The sequence below is a fragment of the Rhinatrema bivittatum genome, chromosome 1, assembly GCF_901001135.1.
Source record: "Rhinatrema bivittatum chromosome 1, aRhiBiv1.1, whole genome shotgun sequence".
NCBI classification, from domain to species: Eukaryota; Metazoa; Chordata; class Amphibia; order Gymnophiona; family Rhinatrematidae; genus Rhinatrema; species Rhinatrema bivittatum.
In genome coordinates, this window is record NC_042615.1 from 804,476,256 (window position 1) to 804,494,203 (window position 17,948).

The following is a 17,948-nucleotide window of genomic DNA, read 5'->3' on the forward strand; positions in this document are numbered from 1 at the left end:
TTTTCAACAATTAAGGATATCTCAAGACACGAGTCAACATCAGTCTTGAATATTTTTGTTGTCAGCATAGTGGAAAGGCACTGTGTTTACATTTTTTAGTTCAAAAAATGAATTTCCAATAATGGTGGTGGAAATGTCACCACATAAACTTCACTGAATTCTCACCTTCCATTTTCTCTGGATTCCCCACAATTCTCAAATTATTTCTCTGACTGCTATTATTTGCATCTTGGAAGTCCCGTCTCAATTCAACAATGATGTTGACTTTATCCTCTGGCAGTGACATACTGTCTTCCAATGAGGAAGATCTTTCCTCCAGTTCACTCTTTTTTTCAAATAAACTGTGCTATGTTTTAATCTCCATTTTCAAGTATTTACTTGTACCATGACTCTCAGCGATTAGTACCTTTAAGGATTGAAGCTCCTTCATGATCATGGCAAGTTTCCTTGCTGGCAGCCATTTTCTGTTTCAGCCATTTGTCTCCAAGTGGTACCACAAAAGCCAATTCTATATTGCTCAGTTTACCACTGGCCATAATAGTTAACATTTAGGATAAGCATTTGGACGAGACAGCAGTTTTTTTGCAACATTTACTGATTTTTGGCTTGTTCCTTCCTCTGAGAGCAGATCTCTCACATGTCCATCTGACAGCTGTAATAATCCCTATGCAGATCCACAAGGCAGCAATAATCGACCACCACAACAGCAAGCCTTCCAGTGCCCGTTTTACTAGCTCTACAACATTCATTTTCCGAAGACCATAGCTGTTGTGTCATAGTGAATCAAGACAGAAATGTTAGGAATGCAAGTTGATGTTCTGTGTTCCATTGCTCCCCTGAACTTGAATCTCGTCACATAGGGCTCCACTTTATTATGACAGCAAAAGAAAGGCCATAACAGTTAGCTAACTCATGAATGTGTTGTATAATTTTTCCAAGACCGTCCCATATCATGGGTGTCTGCACCAGTCTAGATGTGAGCATGTCGGAACAACAAATGAGATCAAGGGCTTTTCCTGAAATTGGCCCAGCTCTCTGGAATAATCTGTCCCCAACTTTAAGATTGTATGAAGATTAAACAATTTTTTTAAAAACAACTCAAAGCCCCCTTTTTTCCAGCGTTCTTTTGAAGTCTGTTTGGCAAGATGTTTAACATGTATTTGCGGTTATTTACTGTTTGTTTTAATATGCCTCTGAATGTGTACTGTAATCCGCAACGATCAGTCTGTGATTGGATTGGCGGGCTATAAGCGGTTTTAAATAAATAAATAAATAAAAATGAGCTCACAGATGGCTAAGATAAGCAGAGTTGGTGTGACCAGGCTGGGACCACAAGCAGTAGCCTAGAGAACCACAAATAAAGGGGCTACAAAAGTCAATGCTCCACTGCAACTGCCTTCTCGTTTGTCAGTCACCATTCTTTCGGGGGTTAGGCTCCCTTCTCAAACCAATCCCAGAAACGTTCTCCTGCTAACCCACTTTTTATCTGCTTGTTTGTCCTTCTCTTCTCAGCCCCCACCCACATCCTTGGGCTCTCTCGCCCTGCACTCCCAACTGCACTACACCCTGCTGCCTCCCATGCCTGCCCCCTCTTTCTCATCTTCCAGTATCCATCCAGTGCGGGTTCCAACATAACATTTATAAAATATCCATTGGTCCCCCTCTGTTCCCCCCCCCCCCCACCCCCTGTCTTCTAAATTAGTTTGAGGCATGGCATTGTAGTGCAAGCTGTAGGACCAGGGCCACAGGGTTTCGACTGCTCTCAGCAATTCTGGGCCTCGGATATCAGTGCGGTTGGCAGGATGCAGAGGGAATCATAGAGACAGAGGGAAAACACATGTTCCCAGCCATCACAGCTGCTGCTTCTCTTCTCAGTGCATGCTTCCTCTATAGAAAGGAAGCGTGTTGGGGGCGGGCGGGGATCCCTGCTGCTGGTCTGCTGACTTCCTCTGTCTGCTGGGCTGCAGCTCTGACTTGCGGAGCCTAGGCCAGATCTTGGACTACGTCCTGGCATTCAATCTGATTCATGCATTCAGCTTTCCAGCAGCACTGCGATGCCCAGATGTCCATGCCCACCATTCAGTCCTCCGTAGCCAGAGCTCTCATAACCAGAGATCACTGGGTTAACTTCCCTTTTGTGACTTTTTTTTTTTTGGCAAAAGTACTATTTTGAGGCAAATCTACGTATTCTGTGCTTTAGTTTAACACCTCATCCATACTTTGTTCTCGAGGAAAAGGCTTCCATGAAAGGAGATCCATTCCTTCAGGACTGAACTGAAAAATATTTTCTAAAATTCAGAAACAATAATAATAATTGTTTTTATTTATAATAATAATAATAATAATTTATTATTATTATTATTATTATTATTATTAATATATATATTATATATTAATATATAATTATTATTATTATATATCTTGCCATGGAATCGGTGGCCCCAGCCTTTGTTAGCATCTGCTTCCTCCTCCCCTGCCCCTTCTCCCAGTAATTCAGCAAGTCCAGTTTGTCAAAGCTGGGACGCGCGCACGTGCGGGGACTGCTTTTGCCTAGGAGCAGCAGCTGAGTTGAAACCCTTAACGGCAATTCCCCCTGCGGGCTCGGTAATGGGTTTTGCTTGTTTTCAGGCTGGGGTTTCAGGCTGCCTTGTAAAATAATAACGTCCCTGACGAATTCTCTGCCAGGCTTGACGAGGGGCAGGAGCAGCTCCCCGTTGGCTCCGATCAATGAGGAAGCGCCCGGTGCGGGGGAGGAGGAGGTTCTGCGCACTCCAGCTGTGCCAGAGAGAATCCAGGGCGCGCAGGACAGGCCTCATTAGTGGGACGCCACTGAGGGCGCTCCTGTCAGTCAAGGGACTGAGAGCAGACAATTTTGTTTACAGGAAGCTGTCAAGTTGGCTCTTTTTTTAGCAACATTAAGATTGATATGATTAATAACACTACTATTTCTACCTCAGCTCAGTGCATTAATTATTTAGAATTATAAATAGCAATATTAAGGCCCTTGAGCTCTGATGACTTCTTGTGCAGCCATTGATTTACCTTGTCAGAGAAAGCAGTTCATCTCTCTGGCTCGCTCTCCTGGTTTGTTTTTTTTTCTTTCCTTTGTTATAACAAGCTGCTTGCTCTCCCTTTGAAGGTTTTTAGTTGCCGATTGCCATTAGGACTTCTCCATGTATCCTTGTCCCCAGTCGCACACTGGCTTTCTCTGCCTTTTAACTTTTCTGTGCACCTCTCTCCCTTTTTTCACGCGAACTTCTCAGCTTCCTCCCACCTCATGCCTTTTGCTTTCATTGCCCCAATTTTTTCTTTACTATTTCTTCCTTCCTCCGTCTGGCTGTCACCACAGTTCTTTTCTTCCTTCCTCTCTTGATCTTTCCCTTGTCTACTAGGAACGATAAAGGGCCAAGGAAGGAAGAAAGAAAAAAAAAAAAAACCCCACTGACCTTGACAGGGAGAAATATGCTGCAGGCGGTCAAGTTTGCATGACTGCCAGTTGGGAGATACCCTTAACTACAACAAGGTAGATAGGAACAGCTGGGCAGACTGAAATGAGCCAATTCACCCTTATTTGACATCATCATTTGTGTTATAATGTAATATCTGATGAAGGGCCTTTAGATATCTAATATATAATAATAATAATAATAATAACATAATATAGGAACAACTGGGCAGACTGAAATGAACCAATTCACCCTTATTTGACATCATCATTTGTGTTATAATGTAATATCTGATCAAGGGCCTTTAGACATCTAATGTATAATATTAATAAAATAATATAATAATAATAATATAATATAGGAAAAACTGGGCAGACTGAAATGAGCCAATTCACCCTTATCTGACATCATCATTTGTGTTATAATGTAATATCTGATGAAGGGCCTTTAGACATCTAATACTTTCACATCTTTAAGCATGCATTAGCCTTAGAGGAAGTCGTATGCAAAGCCATTTCCGAGCACAAAACCAAGTTTTAAAAAATATGCGCCAAACTACATACATGTTAAGTTGTGCCCTCCAAAGAAGAGGTTTAACTTTACGTGACTGAATGTGTGCGCATATTCGGCCACTTACCCAAGTATTTTCAATGCAAACTTATGCAGCCTTTTATCACTTTACGGTCAATTTGAAAATTACCCTCTTAAAGGTATCATCTCTACTCAACTTCATTATTGATTTTATTTTACATTTATTTATTTATTTCTAATTTTTATATACCGATATTCTTACATAAAATGTAAATCAAACCGGTTTAATAAAACAGAACAAGCAGGAAATATAATTCCTTTGTCTGATACAATAAACATTTATAACTAATCTATTTAACATGCTAAAGAAAAGATTAAAAAAAAAAAACAACTTGGAGGAAAGGGTTAGATTACAAAGGCAATATTAAATGAGGCACCAAGGGTTGCACGAAGGGGTGCACAAAGGGGAAAACCCCTTTGTCGCACCCCTTCGTTGCGCGACGCACGGCGCACGGCGCCTGAAGGTGATGTGCTTTTCAACCGTCGAAGAATCTCTCGGTGACATTGTGGGAGGGGGCGTGGTCTCTCTCACTCTCTTTCCTCTCATCTCCCGATGTTGCTTCTTATTTTTTATATTTTTTTCAGTTGGAATAAAGTTACAAGCGGGGGCCTAAGATGGGAAAAAAGGCCTCCCCGCTCGTCTGTGCCTGATCTTGAGGTGCCCCTCAACCGTCGAGAAATCTCTCGGTGATGTTGTGGGAAGGGGCGTGGTCCCTCTCTCGCTCTCTTTCTTCTCATCTCCCGATGTTACTTCTTATATTTTTTATTTTTTTCACTTCCTATCAACAGTTGTTTGCCTTGCTTCATTTATCCTTCTCTCCTTGTCTCATCCCTTTTTGCTCTCTCTCACTCTCTCTCTCTCTCACTCTCTCTCTCTCTCACTCTCTCTCTCACTCTCTCCCATTGACAGACATCCAAGATTGAAATAGCCCAGGGCAGTAAGGATCTGCTTCTGTGCAGAAGACGACTGCATCTCGGACAATTATTGGACTAACACAACTGTAGGGATGGCCAAGAGGGAAACATGTTAAAATGCCAGAGCAAAACCGAGGGCGGGAGCTGCCTTGGGAAGGGGACTATTTGGGAGAATCTCTTCCTCTGCTTCTCTCGATTTCTCTTTTTTACGCTGCCTGACTCTAGCTTTCTCTTTCTAATTGTCTCTCCCCGCTATCCCCCCCCCCCCCACATCTTTCTCCCTTTGTCAGTTAGAGCATCTCATATTTTGCAGATAAAAAGTTTTTTTTTTTTTCTATTCACCCAAATGACCCATCTTGTAGTTACTGGAGCAGAAAAGACATCTGTCTACCTTGGATTATTCTCATCTAAAATGAAACCCAGTATCTAAAAAAAAAGCCATTATTAAGTCTGGCAGAAAATAATAAGAGAGATAAGATTAGAAGCCAGCCTTCATCTCTTCTCAGGTCTGAGGCAAAATCAGAATTAAGCTGATACCATGTCCTGAATCTTTTTACGGAGCAGATTTCCCTTTCAGTTCTCATAACTGGCCGACTGCTACTGAGCTCTTGCTTTACTATGATCAACCTAACTCTTACCAGACTGACAGGACAGAGCTACCAAGTGATCCCATTCCAGGAGGGAGATTTTGGGCCAATCCTAGATTTCAGGCAACCCCCATCCATTTGAACTCTGGTACTTGCAATTCAGATGACAGAAGTACTAAACTGCAAAAGCCACAATGCATTGGGATGGAAGTTCAAAAGCAAAGGAGTGGTCAGCAGCCTCCCTCCTGGAACGGGATCACTTGGCAGCTCTGGTTGGTGGTTGCCAATGGGCTCCATTTCTACTGGTCAAGCTGAGTGCAGCCCTGCTTTTATTTATTTATTTATTCTATTTACTTCTTTGTGTTTGCTTTACTGCCTTTCCTTATAGCCTCAAGGTAGGATACAAACATATTAAACAGCATCCATATGAAATATACTATAGGCCCATTACATGCATGGAATAGACTTAGTTTTTGGGTACTTGCCAGGTTCTTATGGCCTGGATTGGCCACTGTTGGAAACAGGATGCTGGGCTTGATCGACCCTTGGTCTGACCCAGTATGGCATTTTCTTATGTTCTTATGTTCTAGTCCTGGTTTTAAAGTCAGAACCACAAGTCCATGTATACAAGAGGGTAAAACCAGGACTGGAATAACCTGACCATTAGAACTGGAGACAGTTTGCAAATTTAAATGGTTTTCATGTGTCGCAGCATCAAAAGACTTGTTTCACACAACAATAGAGAAGAGTTGACTGCCAACCCCTTTACAAATATGTAACTTTGCTCTGCTCTACCCATTGGAAAGCCATCCTTCTATCGCTCTCACTCGATCGCTGCAGCTTCAGAGAATCTGGAAAATATTTTAACCTTTCTGTGGTTTTAGTTCTATGTATGGCTCTGCTGTTGCTTTTCTGCTTCCTGAACGTCTTGCTATGAAGTTGAGGCTCCCCACAGGGCGTTAAAACAGTAGCTGAAAGAAGAAGAAGCAATCAACTGTGCACGATGCTCTCTCACATGCTGACCCTTCCTGTCCGCAAAAGGAGAGAGCTAGAAAGGATATGAGGAGTTATCATCGTGCCGAGTTCTCAATTGATTAACTACGAGATAAAACCCCTGTTGAAATGTGGGGGTGGGAGGGATGATTTCTGTCACGTTCTCAGCCCCGTCCATTAGTGACAGGCCTGTATGGGTGCCACGTGCTCGCTGCCCTCAGTTCATGAACCTGGAGGGTTGGAGTGTCTCTGTGGGAAAGACTGACAAAAGTGCTTTTATGCCTACCCTTTGTAATAATAAAAAAAAAAGAACCCTTTTGTTACTTTAGGGATACTGAATACCTGGATGCCAACACAAAAATAATCGCCACAGAATAATGCTAAGGAAAGAAAGGCAGGAAAAAAGTTGAGAAGCCGTCCTAGGAAACGGCCTGCCCTGGAGCTCAGCCAGGTCAGCTCCAGGGTGTGTGGCAGATGTAAGGAAAGACATCGGAAGATTTGCAATGAATGCCGAAGAGATTACAGAACTGACTCGGTGCACCTCGTGAAAATAACCACAAGAAGAAAAGTGGAAGTGGTGACGATGTGACGGGGATGAGAACAGCCTGAAGTTAAAATTAGGTGGGTCCCCTCTCCCTGTATCTCCGGAAGGCCCCCCAGTTTTCTCCACTTCTAGGAGCAGGAAGGTCCTAGCACTACCAAACCTGTGCTGTAGGACCTGAAATAGAAGAATTCATTCTACCCTGCTACTGATTTACTTCAGACTTACCAGGGGCAGGTGTTTACACAGTGAGCACAGTATACACATAAAGCAATCGTAGGCGCAAGAAATTTGACAAGAAAATATTAACAAGCAGGAGCAATTTGGGGGGCACGGTCAATTTTTTTGTATTTCTGTAAATTCTGTGAGGGAACGTCAGAGTCCTGGCTTAATCGGCTTTGCATTTATGGGGATCGGCGGTGCCAATAATTAAGGAGCCCACCGTCTTGCTGCTGACAGGGTCTGCAAAGAAAGGGGGTTTTTTTTAGTAGCTTGATGACACAGTGGTGCCACAAACGGCCAAAGAGAGAATGGATGGACGGATGCCTTTTGGTTGGGTTACAATATGGGAGACCCAGATTGGGGTCTCCTGTCATATGCAGCCGTGATGCTCAGATCGATCATATAAATGGTAGCTTTCAGTCAATAGGAGCAAGGTTGATAGTCGTGTGCAATATGCATGGGCGCACCCTTCATCACGGCAAATGGAGGAGAAGGGAACGATGTCTTGACATCAAAGGAGACGACCGGGCCTCCAGCCTTAATGGGAGTGATCTGCATTTACCACCCAGGATTACTGGCAGAGTGTGGGGGAGGGGAGCTGGGGGATGGATGAAGGGGGAAAAGGGTGTGAAGTTGGTGTGATGGCACCAGAGAGGCCCAGAGTGACTGTTACACCACCCAGTGATCCATGAAGTCCAGAGAACTGGGCAGTTTTCTAACAAAGGACCACCTTCTCGTCGTCTCATTGCGTATGCGCTGAATATTCTAAAATCATGCTAATCTTTTTAAATCAATGAAGTAGAGAACAGCATTAAGAAGTTAACACCGTGATGAAGTGTGCTTGATTAGACAGGTGAACTTTAGTATTTCATCGCAGCGTTGTATACTACAGCAAATACCAGAGGTAATGATATTGACTTTAAAGTGTTCAGCTCCAAATGTCATTTCTATTCTTTTACACTCATTTTGATTTACTTTGTGGGTTTTTTTTTTCCCCCCCTCTGCATTTGCAAAGCTGCAAACCATAATTGCGAGGAAAGGCTACTGTCCTCTTCCTCTCCTGCTCTTGATCTCGGGCCAGGGCTAAGAACTCCCCCGGTGTCCTTTAATTTCTATTATAAATAGTTGCTCTGGAGGTCAAGTGCTTAGAAAGGGCTTCTCAGAGGTACAGCTGACTGCAAGCGTGCAGCCGGGATCTCAAGAAGCCATTTACATTTTAATATTTTCGCTAATAGCCTGATTTTAATTTCATATAAGCACTATCAGCTTAGCACGATGCCGGACATCCATGCAATGGGAGGACAGAGGCTCAACAGCTGTAAAAACCTAAAACAGCACACCTCCGACATAGTGAACCGTATCCTCGTTTCTGTAATCATCAGTTTGATATTATTATTATTCTTCCTCCCAGAAATACACAGATCCTCCCATATTTGAAAAGGTGGCATATTCAAAAATGTAAAAATCTAACCAGACTCCCAGTGGCGGGGGTGGATAAGAATGTTGACAGAAAGTCAAGGCGGCCAGGCTAAGAGGTCCGAGTATCCCTTGCGATTGGCAGGGTCAGCGTTCTTTCTTCGTCCCCTTTCATGGAATCATGCAGGGGAATGAGATGGGGGCTGAGTGTGGGAGCGCATCAGGGACCCACCGGTAAGGCTAACAGGCTTTTACAAATCTACATCTCGGCACAGGAGTAAAGAGGTAAAACAAAATGGCAGCAAAACTTGGCCTTTCTCCCCTGTTTTATTAAAAAGCATGCAAAAATCGTATTCCTGTAAATTAATTTATTTTTTTTTTGGGGGGGGGGGGGGGGCCAGAGAAATTAAGGGGAAAATGCATGTTGACCATCTTTTCCCATTTCACCATGATTCTTTTTTTAATCCTGAGGGAGTTTGATTGATTGATTAACCTAAAATTTTCTTAGGGCCACAAGGGAAAATGATTTTTTGGGGTCAGCAACTGGTGTGATTTTCCTTTCCACAAAAGAGCTTGCCACCTCTGTTTCACAAGGGCACGTGGATGAGGGACCCAGAGGGCGGATGTTACATTGGATGATTTCATCCACAGCGGATGGTGCTGTGCTTGCAAGGTGCACCTCTACCTAGCTGATTCCCCAAATTCCCAAGGTTGCCAAGCTCCCTGTATGATGCTATACCCGAGATTTTGTGAAATTCCTATTTTCTCTGTTACCTGACACGTCTGGGGCACCTCGACCCAATCCCTGATGGCTCTCCAACTTGCTTCTGAATCCCTCAAAAAACTTTGAGTTCGATAGTCAAAGCTGCACAGCTGGATAAATAGCGACTTATCTGCCAGGTGGCAGCCACTGAATCTCTGGAAATGCTCAATGGTTGCCACTAAACCGGATAAGCCACTTATCCAGCTAAGTAGATAGCTGGATAAGTCAGGGGCGGGCAAATGGTATAATGAGGTGACTCTACTTAACTGGATAATCCAGCTGGATAAGTGTCTATTCAGACTCTGGTTAAGTTAACTGGATAAGTTAGATCTGCCATAGAGCAGGTCTAACTTAGAGGGTCATTTATCAAATCACATTAGGGCCCTAACACCTGTGATAAATACCGCATCGCAAATTGTGTATGCAAATTTTTCATTTGCATTCACGTGGAAGGGGTAAATGGAAATGAGGGTCAGTTTGTGAGGCATGCGATAGAGTAACGCAGGTTTTAACTACACCTTTCTCCTGTGCGTTGTGCCTGCGTAGCTGCGTGTTACCAGCCAAAAATGTTTTTGTTCAGGGAGAGTGAGAGAGAGAATGCATCTGTGGAGGCTCACTCATATCTGAACTTTTTATACCGCTATAAGAGGGTCATTATGAACTTGGGGTGAATTGGGTTTTAGGGGGGCAGCTTTACATGCACAGGCATACATACGAACAGCACAGTTACCATCAGTGAAGATTTAATGTGATTTGGATTGATGAAAGGTGAAAGAAGAGTAGATTTGTTGCATGTTCTCTCTACCTAGCTTGATGCACTCTCTACCTAGCTACAATCAAGCTAGGTAGAGAGAACATGGAACAAATCTACTCTTCTTTCACCTTTCATCACTCCAAATCACATTAAATCTTCACTGATGGTAACTGTGCTGTTCGTACGTATGCCTGTGCATGTAAAGCTGCCCCCCTAAAACCCAACTCACCTCCCCCAAACCTCACCCCGAGTTACTAGTGCAGTACTTACAGTACTATAAATAGTTAACTTTTTAGGTCACCTCTATAGAGGCTCACTCTCACTCTCCCTCCCTCCCCAACCAGCAGCCCAAAACACTAAAAGCCTGCCCACACATGCAATAAATTTAACACACATTGCAGCAAAATACCTTTACATTGCAGCACCAGGAGAACTATCCTAACCACACCCCTTCTTTTATCACAGGCATTATTTTTGCTATATTTATAGCAAAACGATGAATCTAGGCCTTAGTTGGGTAAGACTTATCCAGCTAAGTGGCACTTTGTACATGGATATTCAGCAGCATAGCCATATTGCTGAATATCCCATGTAAGTTAACCAGATAAGTCTTATCCACAAACTTACATTCCCAGATAAGTCCTAATCTCTACCTCCTCATGTTTTTATTTAATAGGGAGTTTAATCCTTCTGCTTTGACAATGTAGTTATGGTATCATTATGTCTCCAATAGGGTTGGATGAATGGGTATTAAACCTCATCTCCACTTCTAATTGTATATATTCCCAAACTCATTGAAAAGGCCATGAAAGGACCATCTTCAGTTCATAGATCAGGCGCTATGCTTGGAGTTTAGCCAAAAAAACCCCATCAAAGATATGATCTGCAACACCAAAATGGCGATCTGCATGGATTTGTTCTTCCCTACCCCTGCTTCTATAGCCAGGGGTTAGAAGACCCGTCCTCTGTAAAGCAGCTAGAAAAAATAAACAAAGAAACAAATTACTTATGTAGAGGGGATGTCCATTTTCTGTCCCTTAAAAAATGTCCATGCCCCTCACAAGCATTCAGGAGATGGCTTCAGCTGGTCTGTGTGCCCTCATGATAGGGGATTCAGCATACCTTTGTGGTCAGTGGTGTCAAGTAGTGTCATTGTGTAAGGAGGATCATCACTCCCCATTGGGAGGGTGAAAGTAAAGGCTGCTCCAGCGAACCGCCTCACTCACTCTCCAAGCTGGGCCTTCCCCACTGGCTGCCAACATGGCGGGAACCCTCCTGGCCTGTTTGCGGTGGGCTGCTGCGCTCCAGTGTGGCTAGATACTACCAATGCTCCACATGGCAGGATGCGGCCGACTCCTGCTGGCCCTGCTCCTCCTAGGACACGCACACATCCGATGTTGACTTCCTTAAAGGGCCTGCAGCAGGAAAAGCCTCAAGGCGCCTCCTGATGACCTCACTTGTTCAGACCTATAAAAGGCCCTTGCTGATACCCCTTCAATGCCTCAGCATAAGTCCCCCTACTCTTGCACTAGAGCGTGTTGCTCTAGCAACTTGTCTTCAGTTCCAGCGTCTTGTCTTTAGTTCCAGTGTTTGTCTTCAGTTCTTCTTGCCTGCCTGAGCTTCTCCTTGCCTGCCCTTCCCTGCCTATCCATCCCTGCTTCCCTTTCAGATGGATACTCTGTTTGACCTCACCTAATCATGGATATGCTTGACCACTGCCTTCCACTGAACACTGCCATTGGATATGCTTGACTGCTGCCTGCCACTGAACACTGCATGCCATCGCATATGCTTGACCATTGCCTGCCCTGTCCATTGCCCGGACTCTGGATTCATCTGACTTCCATCTGCTTTGACCCAGATATCCTAGGACGACCATCTCCACCATCAGCAGAGGACCCCACCAAAGATCTGCTGGCCCCAGAACCCAAAGGCTCAACCCAAGGGGAACAAGGGCTGATATAGGCGAAGCTCCAGCTGAGCCTCTGCTTCATACGGTCCACCTGCAGACAGTGGGAACCTGCACGGCTCTTCCCTGCAGTTTGCGCCAATCCTGCCTTGGCCCAAGGCTCCACTAACACAACAGGAAAGTCCTGGAAGAGAGAGAGAAAGAAGGTTCTTACAGAGTTTGGAGGACCAGCATACTGGGAAGTGCCAGGGGAAGGGGCTGCCTGCCTGGGAAGGTCACCAGAGTGAAAGACTGTTTCAATTACCATCAGTCCAAGATTCCACTAAGAAATCAAAGAAAGAGCAAAGGATTGTGGAGAGAAGGAGTTCAGCTACCACACAGGGTATTTGCCTGAAGAGTTGGCCTGTTTGAGGCTGTGATTTTTTTATTTTGCTGTGGATATTTGTTGCATTAGTGGTGCACTACCCTAAGTGTACTATTTTGAACTTCATGTTTGACGCCAGTTTTGCCAGTAAATAATTTATTTTCAACAACATCTTTGAGACTGAAGAGTGCATTTTGTTGTTTGGTTTTTTTTTTACAACATTGAAGAGAGTAACTGATATGCAGTGGAGCCCTTGAGTGAGTAAAAACCCTAAGGAGCAGGAAAACTTGTATTTTCCCCCTGTGTGAGAACCCCTGGAGTGGCAAGGGGCCTTGGGTGGTCCATGTCCCTCCCCATGTGCCCACCTGCTCAGGCCCAGAATGAGACTGGGGCTACACTGAGAGTTAGATTGTCCTTCTCTGAACTGTATACTAAGCTGCAGGGGTGGCCAATTCCGGTCCTCGAGAGCCATAAACAGTCCAGGTTTTCAGGATATCCACAATGAATATGCATGAGATAGATTTGCGTGCACTGCCTCCATTGTATGCAGACTTCTCTCATGCATACTCATTTGTGGTTATCCTAAAAATCTGGCCTGTTTTCAGGCTGGAGTTGGCCACCCCTGCTTATATTGCAACACTAGGCACCCACAAACTATATTTGAGCCTCAATAACTTTTATTTATTTTATTTATTTAACAGTTTTTTATACCGACCTTCATAGTAAATTACCATATCGGATCCGTTTACAGTTTAACAAAGGGAAAAACTAGAGTAACAATTCACGTAAACGAAAGATAACAATAAGTAGGAATAAGTCAAAGTTACAATCAACGGGGAGAGAACTTGGAAGCTTGCAACAAGCTGGAAAGAAGAAAGGCCGGTAAAAGTATTGTTACCATAGAGTGTACAAGTTAAAAACTTAAGAACGGTGCTTTAACCTGAAAGTCTCAGAGTCCATTTTTTCTTTGAGAAACGGAGTGCCATAACTTCTTAATAACTTCTTAATTAGGTAGGTTGAAATGAAGCATAGAAACACGACAACAGAAAAAGACCATATGGCCCATCTAGTCTGCTCATCCGCCCAATTAATTTAGCATTATAATTCCCATCACTTCCTTAGAGATTCCCTATATTTATCCCATGCCTTCTTGAATTCAGATGCTGTTTTTGTCTTCACCACTTCCACTGAGAGGTTGTTGTACACATCCACAACCCTCTCCGTAAAAAAATATTTCTTAAGATTACTTCTGAGTCTACCCCCTTTCAACCTCATCTCATGATCCCCTCGTTCTATAGCCTCCTTTCCATTGAAAAAGGTTCATCTCCTGTGCATGGAGACTTTTGAGATGTTTGAATGTCTCTCTCATCTCTCCCCTATCTCGCCTTTCCTCCAGGGTGTGCACGTTCAGATCTTTGTCTATCCCCCATATGCTTTAGAAGGAAGACCTCTGACCAGTTTAGTAGCCGCCCTCTGGACCGACTCCATCCTCTTTCTATCCTTTTGAAGGTGCGGTCTCCAGAATTATACATAGCATTCCAAGTGAGGTCTCACCAGGGATCAGAGGGGCAATATCAAGAGCCAGATTTAGGATTTGAGTGCCCATAGATAAAACTGGTGAGTGGGGGGGGGGGGGGAGGGGGAGATCCTGGAGATCAAATGGTAGGTGAAGTCCTTCTCCTTCCTCTCACCGCCGGAGTCCCCGATTGCCAGAGCAGTGGCCCTTTGAAGTGGATTCTTAGAGCAGGCTCCTCCTCTATGGCTTGGGTATTTGAAACTTCAAAATTTGACACCCATCTTGCCTCTGCCTAAACCCAGACCTGGCAATCTCTCCTCCCTTTCCCTGCTGCTCCTGTAATGCAGTTAAGACCCAGCCATAGCAGCCTCTGCTGGCTTATTGAGCCTCAAGTACCAGTGGGTTTAGGCCAAGCTGATGTTGACACCTGGTGTCAAAATGTTTATGTTTAATTATACAAACATTTTACTGTAGCGTGTCTGGCAAGAAGCAGGGAGCTCGCGTGGAGCACAGGTCACACCTTTCTCTGACTTGCCCAAATTATTGAAGTAGGAAGGGATGTAAAACGTTGACCTCGAATAATGAATGTGATCCAGCCTCAGTGTATGGAGTGTACCTGGGTCACTCGGTCAGTTGTTTTCACTTTTTTTTTCTGTTGGTCTTTTCACACTAAGCTGGAAATTCCTCTGCTTCACTGTTCCATTACCAGAATGAATCTTGTTGGCTGCTCAGCGCAGAATAGAGCTTGTGCGAACAGCTAAACTGGAACCACGTCTTGCCATGAGATAACAGGCCAGCGCCATCTAGAGCTGCGCGATTGGTTAGGAGCAGGTCACATGGGGATTACATAATTTCATGCCAATCAGTTTGGGCTGCTGTTCTGAAGGGTCCGGAAATGTATGACAAAAGAGGATGTTTTACCATCAGAGTTTAAAAACTACAGGTTGGAGAAGTAGTGAAACTCTGCATGCATTTTTTTTTTTTTTGTTGCTTAATCATTCAAGGAAGCTACAATGGACCGTGCCACGGAATAAGGACGTTTCAAAAATCAAACCAAACTAAGGTGCAAAAGGTATGGGTTCAGGTGAAGGACCCCCCGCCCAAGCTTGCTGATTACTCAGAGACAGGGCCTGAGGTAAACTCTGATTCTCTGAGATTTGGTAAACTATTGCAATACATTTTAGATTCAAATAATGCTTGAAGAAAAAAAAAAAAAAGAATACATCATAATGTTCTCCTTGCTCTGTTGAAGTTATCCATGCACTGCATAAGATCTTGCTTACAAATATCCAGTCGACTGGAACAAGAAATAACTGTCACTTTTAATGTGGTTATCATTTGCTTTGAAAAAAAATAAAAATCAGACTTCTGTTATGTGGTAATGGATAAGTCCCAGTTTTTCTTTCAGGGTTCTACAGTTCTGGGTACCCTATCAGTAGTATACGAAGAATTACTAGCAGAAACTCTAGCACAAGGTGTGAGAAGTAGAGCCTGCTCTAAGTTCTGGGCAAAATGATTGCAAGAAGCTTTCGGGCCCATTTGCTCACTCAGATGTAGATTTTAAAAGTGTTGCTTGAGCAACAACGGCCATATGCAGAGGCGTACGTGGGCCGCTTGCGAGCCGGGAAGTACGCACGTACAATCCCATGCCCGCGTCGAGAACAAGGGGCAGAAAAGGGGCAGGACCCGGGAGTTCCTGGGCGGGGCCAAGAATCACACGTGTAACCCCCTTTCACTGAGGATTGGTTTTGGGGGCAGGCGATGTTACGTTGGTCTGCTTAGGGCGCAAGGGTCTGTAGACCCTTGTAACACCACCACCACCACCCCAAAATCCCTGCCCTGAGCTGAAAGTGCCCCTCTTAGAGTGGGGAGGTTTATAGAGTGTCAGATTGTCTCTCTGACAGAGGCTCTCATGATCTTCTTTTATTTTAATGACACAGGCAAGTCAACGACTTTGCCTCATTGGGTTCATATCATTTCTAAACTGAAACGATAAAAAAAAAAACTCATAAAATTTCATTGTCTATATTTTTTCGTTTAGTGCGCACTGTTTGTTAGTGTGAATCGTCATAACTCAAATAGTGAGCGCTATTTCAGAGTGTGCACTAAATGAAAAATGTTTAAAACAAAAAAAAATCTTACAAAATAATTTAAAAAAAACAAAAAAAGGGGGGAAAAACAAAACAATACAAAAGTTTTATGGAAGCACACTCCTAACAGGGTATATCTTGTACTTTAGCTTTTAGCTTCGGGAAAAGGCAAGGCATTTTTTTTTCCTGGCCAAAAGTGTTAACTTTAATAATTGAGCGAAAATCCCACAGGGTAGTTTTGCAGAAATTGGTTGGTTTGCACAGTCTTTTTTTTTTTTTTCAGCATTTTTTTTCCCCCTTTCAGCTGTTGCATGAAGTTAAATCTATGGACAGAAATAAAAACAAAAGGTAAGCAAGGTGATACCTTGTCTTGGACTATCTTGATACATTTGTTATTTCAAAAGCATGGCCCGTACAGCTCACTTGCAGTCTTTCTGCATTTTATTTCCTTCTAGCTTGGCCTGGAATTTAAATCTACTCCTTAATCTTCTGAGCTATAAACCGTTTACAGCAGTCGGTGCTTCATGGACCTGTAAACATTGGATTCTAATTTCGTAAAATCCGAGTAGACACGAGCAAAAACTGCCTTCTGCATGCAAACCTGACGCAGTGTCGAAAAAAGGTGGAGGGACCTCGAACGCAAAGCCCATAGAATAATGCTGGCAAAACCGAACATACAGTGTACAAAACATCTTAAAATAAATAAATAAAATAAATAAGCCGCAACCGGACGCCTCTGCCGCTGTTTCGCCCAGGAATGCTCTTTTTCAGAGAGCTGTGTCTCTGCCGTTTTATTTTATTTATTTATTTATGTTTGTTTGTTTGTTTGTTTGTTTGTTTATTTATTTGCGCATGCTGCTTTCTGCTGCTTTGAGTGGAGAGGATTCTTTTGTTTTGGTCCTATTTCTGCTACGGTGGCGCCCTTGGGTGACTGGTTGAGACAAGTCAGAAATCAGGCCGTTCCAAAGGGACCCTTGCATTCTTTGAAAGGATGCCATCGGGTCTATACTGAGCGGGGAGGCACGATGCAAAAATAAAAAATAAAGACGCAATAAAGTAAAAAAAAATAAAACTAAATAAATTGTACTAATGATTATAGCCATTCCAGAGATAAATAAAAAGGCATTTAGTGCATGCTAATAATAAATGGTAACTATTATTAGTATTACAACCTTTCTGTGCTGAAGCAAATGGTCAGAAAAGGCCTGGGGTATTGTGCAAGTGAAAATGGCTGTTGGGTTCTGCATGGGGGGGACGGAGAGACGAGGGGCTCTGTACTCCCTGCAGCAGGATCAGGTGTAGCCTGCGGTTACCCCCTCAGCCCTTCCCCTGGCTTCAGAGCCCAGGGAAGCCCCACTCTCTGACAGCAGCTACTCATTAAAATGAAACAAACAAACCAGGCCGGTGCAGGCATGAGAGAGCCCTGCCATCCGTCAGGAATTTTAAATGCGAGATTAACATGGAGCCTTCCTTTAAGACAAAAACCTTGACCTTAAGTTGGCCGGTGATTGGCAAGCGTTCACCAGCCCTGACTCGATTAACATTTAAATGCCATTTTCTGCGAATATGAGTAGTGCCTTCAGAACAAACAGATTACTGATGTCCTCTGCGGGACGGGGAGGGGGGATCAGACGCGCCTTATTAATTTTTCTCCTAATTGAAAATCTTTCTCTTCCGCCTGGGAAGTCAAGAGGGGAGAGCTGGGCGGGTGTAGATAGGGAGAGGGGGCGACTTAGACAGGCCAGGGCCTCCTCTGGTCAGTTCAGAAGATCCAAGGAGACAGAGAAGTATTTTTTTTTTTGTAAAGATGCAAGCAGAGAGCGGAAATGCAGCCCGGCTGC

At 43.7% G+C, this 17,948-nt stretch overlaps 1 protein-coding gene across 1 annotated transcript in view; it reads left to right on the plus strand.

Moving 5' to 3' along the window:
* Positions 1 to 17,948, plus strand: part of CELF4 (CUGBP Elav-like family member 4) — a 1,498,022-nt gene that overhangs the window by 659,847 nt on the left and 820,227 nt on the right. The gene's annotated exons all lie outside the window — the stretch shown is intronic.